At 36.0% G+C, this 11912-nt stretch overlaps 1 long non-coding RNA gene across 1 annotated transcript in view; it reads right to left on the reverse strand.

Annotated features, from left to right (window-relative positions):
• The window catches only part of LOC309637601, a 138812-nt gene extending 127201 nt beyond the window's left edge, over positions 1-11611 (reverse strand). Inside the window, exon 1 of the long non-coding RNA XR_014250696.1 lies at positions 10044-11611. This is a non-coding gene — a long non-coding RNA (uncharacterized lncRNA). The remainder of the gene's footprint in view (positions 1-10043) is intronic.
• Positions 11612-11912: the final 301 nt, after the last annotated feature.

An 11912-nucleotide genomic window follows, 5' to 3' on the forward strand; every position in this document is an offset into this window, starting at 1 on the left:
TACATTGTTAGGATACCATCCAATTAGAAATAAGAAGATTAAATAATCAAATGTTTCTAGATTTCTACATGAAAAGCAGTTATTTATAAGTTCTTTAAATGGCATATTTTAAGCAGTTTGTGAATGTAGCAAATTTTAGAAGACATATATTCCACCTTGATTAAGACACAAGTGATGTTCTCTCAGACTTTTTTTTTTAAATCTAGCAGTTGCTGTGGCAACCAGCTACACTCAGGTGCACTGAGAACACCACTCCTGGCTGTACCTAGAATCTCTCTTGCTTTCCAGCCTAGGAGTTTCCTGTTGCTTCTTACTGAGATGTCTGTAGAAAGCCACTTAGCCATTCTGAAGTATTCAAAATCAGGCAGTGTGAGGTCATTAGTGGTCCCTGAGTCTGCCCTTGACCAACGGGGGATGGAAGCTAGTGGATAAATACTATCCTCTTTTGACCTTTAGGTGAAGAATTCTGGGGTACATTTTACATGACTCCTCTGGGGTCCCTGGTGGGAATGAGCCCCAGTTGTCCACAACAGCTCAAGTCTGCCATTCTCTGTTGGCCTTCTCACTTCCCCAGCATCACTTTTTCCATCTCCCACTCCTGTTCCTTAGGGTCACTTCCCGACACAAGCACCCTTTACACAAGCCCCTGTCTCTGGTTCTGCTTTGAAGGATGTGATGATGGAACTTAGGCTAAGACACAGCTCCACAGCTCATATGAATAATTTTCACCTTCTCCTAAATATTTTAAATATGAGGACTTTGCTTTGACAAATTTAATAGATAATTTATAGTTAGTAATTCTGGAGAATGGCTAGAATTTTTGTGGTGAAATAAGCTGCTATGGCAGTTGTCTAAATAACAATTAATCTACCTTGTGTGTGTGTGTGTGAACATTGTCTTTATGCAAAATAATCAGTAAAACTAGTATTAAATCAAATTTGTATAAAAGAACATTTTTTTCATTGAACTGATAGTCATTGGAAACTCACTATCTGCTGTGCACTGTGTAAGCACAGAAGCTAAAGATATAAAAGGTATTGCCCTTACCTTCAATAATTTTATAGTTTACTAGGAAAGACAAGAGAATAAACCAGGGACTCTAATACTGTGATAGATCCTATTGTTATGGTAGGGGTGCTATGGGATCACAAAGAAAATGAACACATGAGTATTAGAGAGGGTTTGTGAGAGAAAGGGGTATTTTGGTAGAGTTATGAAAGGCAATGCTAATACTGAGAACAAATAGTTATTCGGTGTGAGCTAGGTATTGGTTGGTACTAATGGTTTACGTGTATTATTTGATTTATTAACAATCTTATATAATGGAATCTGTTAACATTCCCATTTAGCAAATGTAGAAAGTGAGACTTAAAGAAGTCTGAAGACTTGACTGAACATGGGTAAGAAGTAGCCAAGTGGAGAAAGAGGAATGGAGTAACAGATTTTGACTATGCAAAGACACAAATGTTCAAGAAAACTTACCACTTAGGAGAACTCATGCAAACTCTTCTTAAGTTCAGAGCCTAGGAGGATACTAGGAGATAAGGGTAGAGGAGAAGCCAGGAGGCAAGTCATAAAGGGTCATGTCTAAGTAGCCTGAAAGCTATTCGAAGGAGATGGAAAGCCTCTGAAAGATAGTAAGCAGAGGACTGACCTGCTCAGATCTGTGTTTTAGAAAAAAAATCACCCTGGAATGAATTATAAATGTACAAGACATGATTCCATGACACACAGTTTGTTTGTTTGTTTTTCTACACGCTAGCCTAATTTCTCTCAGCCACAAACCTATACCTCTATAATCTTCTTTGCGATGCTATGGATGGGATGCAGAATATTACACTTCTCCTTTTCCAGCTGATTCCCTGTTAGGTTTCCAGTAACGTAAGGGAAACTGAAGGCAGGCGGAGGTTAAAAGGGGCCTGTTACTTCCTGCCTAGTCCCTTACACTACTGTTATCTCAGCAGTGGCTCCTTGCCCTGGCAGAAGCAGCTCCTTAGTCTGTAGTTTTTGTTATTGCTCTCAGAACCAGGCTCATCCTGATGAAAACTGAAATTAAGGCAGAGGCAGTGAGGCTGCTGCATGTCAATTTTTTATGGAGAAATTAAATAAGTAACTTTCCCTTATAGAATATTAAGAAAGTGACTTAAATTTGTAGAAATCTGATATCCAGTTATGCAAACTGAAGGAAGTTTTTGATGTTTCAGTAATTAAACATGTATGTAAGACATTTAACATGTTCATTCACTCATGGATGTATTCATTCTTTAAAACTATTGTGACTTTCAATGTGTTCAAGAACATACATTGTATGGATACAGACATTAATAGACAGAAATAATTTCTTCTTTTGTGCAACTACTCTTTCAGTACGGGGAGAGAGACAGTAAGACCAGTGAGCAGATTTATAAATAAGATACTCTCATATGGGGAGAAATGTTATGAAGATAATGAAAGAGATCAATAGGATAAAATGTTGTTGGTTGGGAAAGTGTTTGGCTGCAGGTTACCTAAAAAGACAATAAACCATGAGGATGTTTATAGTTGGAAGGTAATCGGTCCCAGGGATGGGCTGGTAGCTCAGTAATATCATTAAGATTCAGGCCATTGCTAACTTTCAGCTTCCCCATTCTTTTGTGTATTGGCTCTTGATTCTCATACCTGTCCACTTATGATTACAAGATTCCCATGCCTGCAAGCAACGTCTTCTCATGTCAGGGAGTGAAACAGAAAGTAAAAAGCAGGGGCAAAAATCTAGGTGAGAGTCTTATTTATGGAGGGTAAAACTATCAGGACTAGTTCAAGGAACGATATGTCCATGAGTTTGTGTTTGTGAATGTGTATATGTATTTTGTTATAAAAATTAAAGTGCATATAGAGGTGTAATCAAACTTTCTTTTCTCAAATTTATACAAGGTTTTCATGATTTTTAGTGTTTTTTTTTAAAAACAGAGAGTATTATCTTGATATTATTTTTTTCTAAAAAAAAGTCTATGTAACAAACCATGCAAGGGTTGTTGAATTGCAGGTGATGAGAGGCATTAATAATCTTCCCAGGATGTGATGCCTGAACTACTAATGGTGACATTCAGTTTTGTACGTGTCCTGAAGAAACTGGCAAAATCCCAAGTCTGACAATTCACTTCCATATGGGAGCTACCCACTGTGGGAGGCATGGCTATCCCAGCAAAATGACCTTCTGGTCTTGATTATCTGGATAACCTTGGGTTTGTAGATTAATAGTTTTTCAGCGTGCTGTCTTTCTGGAAATGGGTATAATTAAACTTGTCACTCAAGGGTACTGTATGATTTACTCTCTGAGATCCTTAAGCAAAGATCCTATGCAGATGCACAATATCATTATGAAGACACAGTTCTAGCTGCTTGCTGAGCTCTGAGAAATTACACTGCAGAGACTCTTTCTAATACCCACAGAAAGCTTCCCTGTAAATGTTAGTATTTGTAAAACATTTCAATGTATACTAAATACATTTTAAAGGAATATAGTTATGGTGTAAATTAAGACATTAACATAAATGCCATTCAACATTTGTTTCTGACAATGGATAGTATTATAACTTTTTAGGCATGTAATTCATTTAGAAATAGCTTCACATGTACCCTTTATTTAATAGTGATTCATTCAACAATAGTATTTAGAAATTTTGGAACATGTCAAATTCCTACTTCTTGGAGTAAATTTATTTCCATATGCCTCTAAATATATTTTTATTTCTATTTATTCCTCTGTATATGTAGTATTTATTAATACATATCTGTAAAATTCAAAATGCTTTACACATTTAAAAGCAAAGGCTATAGTCTAATTTAATAATATATGGGAATAGTCTAGCAATTATTTATTTCTTGAAGCACTTGAGAGAAATCTAACCAGAGACAGAAAAACCTTACCCAATGTCAAAGACTTTGTGGGAAAGGAAAGAAAGCAGTGGAGAATGGTAACGATTCCATAACCCTGCCCTAGGTCGCATTGCTCCCTTTTATGCTAATAGCCTTCATAATGATTACTGTAGGCTTTGAAAGCTTAATAAGCAAGAGTACACATATATTTTATGCCTATGGTGAAAAAGTAGCTTTATGTACACAGATGATTACAAGTGTATCATTTCCAACCTCTATTTCTAGAGAAAAATATAACTTTTTCCCTGGCAATTGGAAGAGCTGTGTTGTGTAGTGTTGTATAGTGAATTACAATAAAAAGTTGAAGTACAAAAATATATCTCTTACTAATGCTTCCATGAACCATGCTGTTTCTCGGTGAGTGTTTGACATTTATATATCTACAGTTCATAGATACTCTACAAGGCTAGACACTAGGGAAAAATATACCCAGTAGGTATTGCACATATATTCTCTATTCTGTTTATAAAGAGAAGTGACATATTAATACTACGTCTTGCTGTGGTTATCCAAAAAATGCCTATTTGCATCAGAACTGTTCGGTATAATGGTCACTGTTTTTGTATATCAGCCCTGACACTTTTGGTTGATTTATGTATATTGGAGACTTTGATAAATGGAGTGGGCATTAGTTACTATTATTCATTTAAATTTTGCTAGGCAGACATCTATAATCATTTCATGTGCTGAGCACTTAATTTAGGTATCGTGAAATTCAGCAAACAATATACCTATGCTTAGAGAACTTGCAGTATTATGGAAAGAAATGAGAGGAAGATAGCAGGAATTTCAAAAAGCTGAAAAAGAAAAAAAAAAATGCACGGTCCCATCTGTGCTTGTATATTTCTGAAGCAAAAATGCCTCTCCAGGATAAGAAAAAAGGGAAGAGATGATCTAAGTCTCATCACATGACCAAAGTTATATTGACCTCAGAAAGTATTTTAAAGAGAAATTATATTCTTGTCAGTTTGGGGCTGTTGCTTATTCTTCATATAAAACCTTGCAATTTTTGTTTTACCTGTTAGCTTGCATTTGGCACATAGACATATTTTGTTTTTTCCACACTTTGTTGACTAGCAATTTAAAAATATTTAATTGGTTGCCAACAAATTTCACATAAAAATTTAATTTCCAGCTCCTCTTCTTGGGCAATCCTGAGCCTGTGTTTGCAACAGTTGAGTATCGGGTACCACGGGTAGATATTAAGGCAGGTAACTACACCCTAGGATCCCCGCATTATCTCCCTGACCTGATTCACTCCACTCATGCACATTCTCTGCCTGAGCCTTAGAGATGTCTGTGTTTGGGACCTATAATTTATTGAAAATTGCTAGTTGCTTCCAGATGTTCTCTCTGTTTATCTATCCATGTTGAAGATTATATGTTTCAGTCTTTACTGAGCCCTTTTGATACTCTAGCAATAACCACCATTTATTGAACATTGTCTGAGTTCAGCAGACCCTTCCTTTATCTGAAAAGGAAGAGAGAGTAAACATTTTAGGGTTTGTGGGCCATATGGCCTCTGTCACAACTAGTCAGCTCTGCCAAAGCAACCATAGATCGTATATAATGGGTACAGCCTGTTCAAATAGAACTTTATCTATGGACACTGAAGATTGAATTTCACATAATTTTCACATGTCATGAAAAGTTATTCACTTTTTGATTTCCTTCTAACATTTAAAAAAAGCTAAAAATTATTCTTAACTTTCAGGCCATAGAAAGCAAGTGGTAGCCTGGGTTTGGCCTGTGGGCCTTAGTTTGCGCATTCATGATCTATGAGACAGTATTCTAATTTCTATTCCTGGTAATTGTAAGAAATAACAATTGCTGTTTAATTTTACAGTTAGAAAGGTATAGTTATCTAACACTGGGAATCTACTCAATGTTGAGCCCAGATAATTGAGATGGAGAGAGAGGAAGAGAGGAAGGTGTGATGGAGTGAGAGAAAGAGAAAAAGAGAGGGGAGGGGCTCGGTCTTTAATAACTCTGGACATTATTGTCCGAACACAGTGGATTCTTCTAAGGATAAACTATGCAATCAATAAAATTGTTAAATATTGGTTAAAAGATGAGTATGAGTTGAAAGTCCTTACCCAAAATGCCTGACTTTCCATTCTTTTCCATCCTTTGCCTTCCAGGCAGTGTTCCAATATGTCTAGTTGTTTCCCAGGAGCACAGCAAGAAAGGGCTCTTTTAAGTCAAGCATTTATTTACATTCCCTCTTGGCAACCTCGGCCATATGAGAATGCTTGCTAAAGAGCTAGTGTGGGCACGTTACCTAGTTTGAATTCCCTGGAGGAATGACTCCTTATTATTCTTATTTCAGCCCAGTTGTAATGCGTGTGAGTGTGCATTATTTACACATGAAGGATTAAACCCTTCCACCTTAGTGGCTTTAGTCATCTGACAAAACCTCTGAGAATCCTTCAATACTTAAATCTTTCAGTACAAGTCACTTACAAATCCATTTCACATGATGCTCAGGAAGAGGCATTAAATCAAGCCAGTGTTCTTCACCGTGGATACAATGAGACAGAATTTTGCCCTTTAAAAAGAGTCCATCAGCAATATTATAACCAAGAAAATGATTATTTTGTATATTTCTTTATCCACTTTATTGCAGGGAAAGGATAATAAATAATGAGCCCAGCTATCTCACTTATTACGCCAGAACCAACACCAAGTAGCTACCATTTGGCAGAAAACATAATTCTTTTTGACGTTTGCTTTTTTATCACCAATCAAGCCAGCTGGCCCGGTTTAATTCTTATAGAGAATCAGAAGAAATGAATAGTCCACTTCAGCAGTTCACGCTCAGCTGTGTTGTTTTAACAGCTATGGAGGGTAGGGGTTTCCCTTTTCCTCTCTCTCTAAGCGCAGAACACCTCGGCTTCTCGTGAAAGAGGAGAGCCTTCACTAATTGCAAAATTGTCCCGATTAGCCAGGCTGTGAAAGGAGTCAATGATTCTGCCATAGAAGATTGCATTTATCTTTTAAAATTGTTCTTAAATGCTTCATAAGGAATAATCAGATAGCATCTGAGAGTAACTCCATCTGTGGATCATTCTTGACTCCGAGTAAATAAAAAACTTGCTTTCAATAAGATACTTGAAACTTATTTTCACTGAAGTGTCTCATTTATATTGAGTTGGGTTTGAATGATAGAAGGTGAGATTCCATGTAAAAGGAATGAACAATTGGATGGAATTTGTAGATCATTTCACAGACATTTATCTCTTTTGTTAGGCGTGCTGTTTGTCCAAGGTTGTATAATCAGACTGCTTTTCCCTTCAGCCGGGGACACTCAGAAAAGGAAAAGATTGCTTTCAACCTACCCCTAAGATTGTTACCTCCCACAGAACCTTATAAACACTGGAAGCAGAAAAATCACTCACTAGCAGCCAAAGGTTACATACAGTATCTTCCCTGACATGTGTGCACAAACCCGAACAACAGCTTGGACGGAAGGAATAAGAAACGGTGAACAATTAGTTGTAGCATAAATGTTCAACAGTGCAAAGCTGAAGACAAGCTATGGTGAGGAAACACAATGAGGTGGAGTGGGAGAGTTCCAAGAAGGAACTGATAAGAAAAATAAAGATAATGAATACATACAACAAGATGAAGTTGAGTGTGTATGATGGGATCCTGTGTTTATATGTATACTATAAAAATTTATAGTATATATAGTATATAAATATAGTATACTATATATACTCAAGTAAAAATTTAATGAGTAACTGTATAATTATATGATTTTATAAACTATAATTCAAACATATATAGTATAATTTTATTACAAATTATATAATTTTATTTATATTTTATATACTATATACAAATATACTTATGCAGATTTAATTATATAATTATACTATTAAGTATATATTTGACAATGTTATCATTGGAATGCACATATGTTTAATTATACGTATTTATATTTACATTTTAATGTCTTATAGGCATACTACAGATTGAGTTTCTGTGTGCAGTTTATGCTGCAGTTGGTTGTTCTGGAGGAAGAGGAGTGGAGGTATGTCTGTCTGAGTGTAGAGCGGCTGAGCTTTGGGAAACAAGTGGGGATGGGATGTAGTGGGGAGGGCTGGAGGCACTTCCTTCTTCACTTTATATGTTTATATGTTACTTGATTTAACCTCAAATATGGTTATTTTGATTTACTTCATAATAAAAATCACTTAAAAGGTTTAAAAATATGAACAGCAGTAGCTGTGCATGTGCTGTTCTCAACAAAATTCCTAGGAGGGAAGACAGTCCCACCTAAATCTAACCAGCTCTGGAATAGCAGCTGGAAAAACGAGGAGAGGCATTTGCCCACCTTCACGTAAAACCCAGAGAGATGATGCCCTCTGTGTCTAGCAGACAGCTCCATCCCTAATCCATGGTTTGAGAAATGTGTTAAGTAATTAACTACGTATTTTTTAACCTCTGTAGGCATCTTGAGAATTATCTCCTTTTTCTAACTGTACTTCCAGACCCTCTTGGATATATTGAGTCTTAAAAATAAAATTTACCTTTCTAATGTGTGTGGGAAATTTTCAGGATTTTGGAAAAATATTCAGCTTTCTTTGAGTTAAATAAAATATCTGAGGTGTTTTGTTTTTCTTTTAGTTTTATAGAGCTGGATAATTGTCTTTTCAGTTTTCCTACATTTGAGTATGTAAGGATATAAATCCATTCGAACCTGTTAAATTTGAAATTAAATATTAATGGCTTAAACAAGAGTAATGGCAAACTCTGACAAGAAAACATCCTTTGTGATTGTATATGAGAATGCCCTAACTTAACTATAAATTCTAAGTCATAATCTCCCATCCCTATGGCTATAATTGGCATAGAGAAACATTAAAGGGTCTTTCAGTAATTGTTGTTAAATTACTGAATCATAGGTTTTCTCAGCTTGATAATTAAAAGTATTTCAAATACCAAACTTAGTTTTAAGTATTAAGCCATTCCATGATAACTAGACCTTGCTTAGCTATTTTTAAATTTTTTCCACTTAGTCATTTTAGTTATGACTGTGAGGTGTAATTTATCAAAAGCACAATGAGAGGTTATCAAACGCTCATTTCAGTAAAAGAAAGAGGAACATTACCCTCAAGAGATAAATCTTTCATTAAACTTTACAAAGACCTTAAGCAGTCTCTACCCCATTTATCATTTCTAGTTCTCTTAGAATGCACCAGCTGCCTATGTTTAGAAAGCAGCACAGGGCAGACAGCCAAAATCAGGGTTGATGGCTGGTGGAATGGATGAAACTTCTGTTCCATTTTTTACATGTTCATCCACCTTAGAAAATCGTTTTAGAATCAGCCATGTTTGGGGCTAAATTTTGGTAACGCACTAAACTATTAAATAAATCATAGATTTTCGGAACTATGGTAAAAATGACTTTATCACAAAAGAAGTGTGTTCAAAAGAGAAAAAAAATCCACAATTTCTTTTACATGCTCATTAAAAACAAAAACAAAAAAAAATACTTGTTTGATGTCAGCATTTTTGTAACAATTTGGTATTTTTCTTTGCTCTCAATATATGAGTAGAGTCTTTATGTTTACAGTCACTCTAAGTTTTTCTCTTTTCTTTCTTTCTTTTTTTTTTTTTCTGGCCACACTGTGTAACTTGAAGAATCTTAGTTCCCCAACTAGGTATTGGGGATTTCACTGCCCTCAGTAGTGAAAGCAAAGAGTCCTAACCACTGGACTGCCAGGGAATTCCCTCTAAGTTATTTTCTTAGGAGCACTTGTTACAATTTGAAATTATCCTGTTTCATATATCTAGTGCTTTTTATAGTCTGACCTCCCCTGTAGAATGTAAGCTCCTTGAAAGCAGGGACTTTGGCCCATCTAGCTCAGTGCTGTATTCTGAGCACCTCTAAGGATGCCTGACACATAAAACACATTCATCATATTTTTCAGTATATGAATTGAATGAATGAATGGAGGAATGAATGAGTGAATCAAAAGTTTTAAATGCAGTACATCAAAAGACTATTAATCTCAAGAGCAGATATAGTCCAAATTTGAAGGTTTTCTTGGTTTTATATGCAAGGGCAATAAAATGAAAAATATATTTTAAGGAGAAATTGGATATTAAAGCACAACTTAAGTAACATTCTTTTTTTTTGTTTAATTTTTTATTTATTATTTATTTATTATTTTTATTTTTGGCTGTGTTGGGTCTTCGTTTCTGTGTGAGGGCTTTCTCCAGTTGCGGCGAGTGGGGGCCACTCTTCATCGTGGTGCGCGGGCCTCTCACTATCGCGGCCTCTCTTGTTGTGGAGCAGAGGCTCCAGACGCGCAGGCTCAGTAGTTGTGGCTCACGGGCCCAGTTGCTCCGTGGCATGTGGAATCTTCCCAGACCAGGGCTCGAACCCGTGTCCCCTGCATTGGCAGGCAGATTCTCAACCACTGCTCCACCAGGGAAGCCCCAAGTAACATTCTTTATATTATTTTATTCACTGAGATTACTTATTGAAGTTTTAATTTCTATTTTTACTGTCCATTCTAATTCAACAAGTTTGTTTAATATCTACCCAGTATTTAGTAACTACATTAGGTGTTGGAGTCCAAGAGTAAAATATTACAAAATCCTTGTTCTTGCAGAGCTCGTAATTTTATGGGGAAGATGGAAAATAAATAGAACGTCGCAATAAGTGTGATAAAATGCTCTGATAATAGCAAGTAAAGTGTGATATAGGACAACAGAGGAGAAAGAAGCATGTGTGAATGGGGATGTCAGGGGCGGTTTCTTGGAAGACGTGACACTTTGATTAATCAGGAAGGACAAATGAGAGTAATTCAGATGAAGAGATCAAAGTAGAAAGACATCTAATCAAAAACATTATTCACAAAATTCAGGTAGTAAATGAGAGGTGAATGTGAATTGGGAATAGCAAGAGGTGAGGAGAGACATGAAATCTGGAGTATGGAGGCCTTTACATGCCTCGGGTAGACCTTTGCACCCTTTACGGAGGATTACAGTGAATCCCTGAAGGATTTTAAACAGACGTGACATCTATTTTTCACTTGCTTATTCATCCAAAAAATAGTTATTAAGCATGTGCTTTACACAAGTCACTGTGATAGGTGCTGGATATATGCTGACAAATAATACATAGTCCTGACACTTGAGAGATGTGTAGAATTGTGAAATTTTAATGCACTACACTGTTAGCTGAATGTGAGTGTAGATGAAACAGAGTTGATACATAAAAAAAGTGTAGTCCAAAGGATATTTGCATTTTAGAAATATCACCCTGACAGCAAAGTGGAGAATGATTTGAAAACCCATGATGATGCTGTTCTAGAGATCTAGGCTTGAACTAAGGGAAGGAGAGTGAGGATGGAGAGAAGAGACCCCCCATTTGAATGTAGGATGACCAATTTCTCAAGTTAGTCCCAGGAAGTTCCAGGGTTTAAGGGAAACTCTCATGTCTCAGGAAACTCTCAGTCAAGATGATCAATCAGTATGGTTGATCACTTTAGTTGAATATTGGCAATGAAGAATGTTTTTCTCTTTAGTATATGCCTTGAAAGGTTGGATAGTGGTGGTATGCCAGCGAATAGAAAATACAGTGTTAGAAAACTTGTGCAAGGGTCAGGGTAGGAGGTAAGGATATGATAAGTTTAGGTAAATATGAATTAGAGGTGCCTATGAGATATTGAAATGGGGATGATGATGTTTTATCAGGATTTGCATTGTTTTCCCTAATTTCCATAATTAATACTCTGATATTCGGTGTTGGGTTTGTTTTTAAAAATGAAGTAAGTGTTATAATAAATCATAGCCTCCTTAATGATTGGTGTCTGTAAAATACATACCAAATCTAAACCTTCCATTTAGATTGTCTATGATTACAATAGGCTTCTCTTCAAAATCTCTATTAAAACTCAAAGTTAAAATTTAAAAGGACTGCCCATGACTAGGTTATGACTAGATTTTGATTATAAACCTGGGTAAAGATGCTAATA

This window comes from Balaenoptera physalus (genome assembly GCF_965194825.1).
Source record: "Balaenoptera physalus genome assembly, chromosome: 11".
Classification (NCBI taxonomy): domain Eukaryota; kingdom Metazoa; phylum Chordata; class Mammalia; order Artiodactyla; family Balaenopteridae; genus Balaenoptera; species Balaenoptera physalus.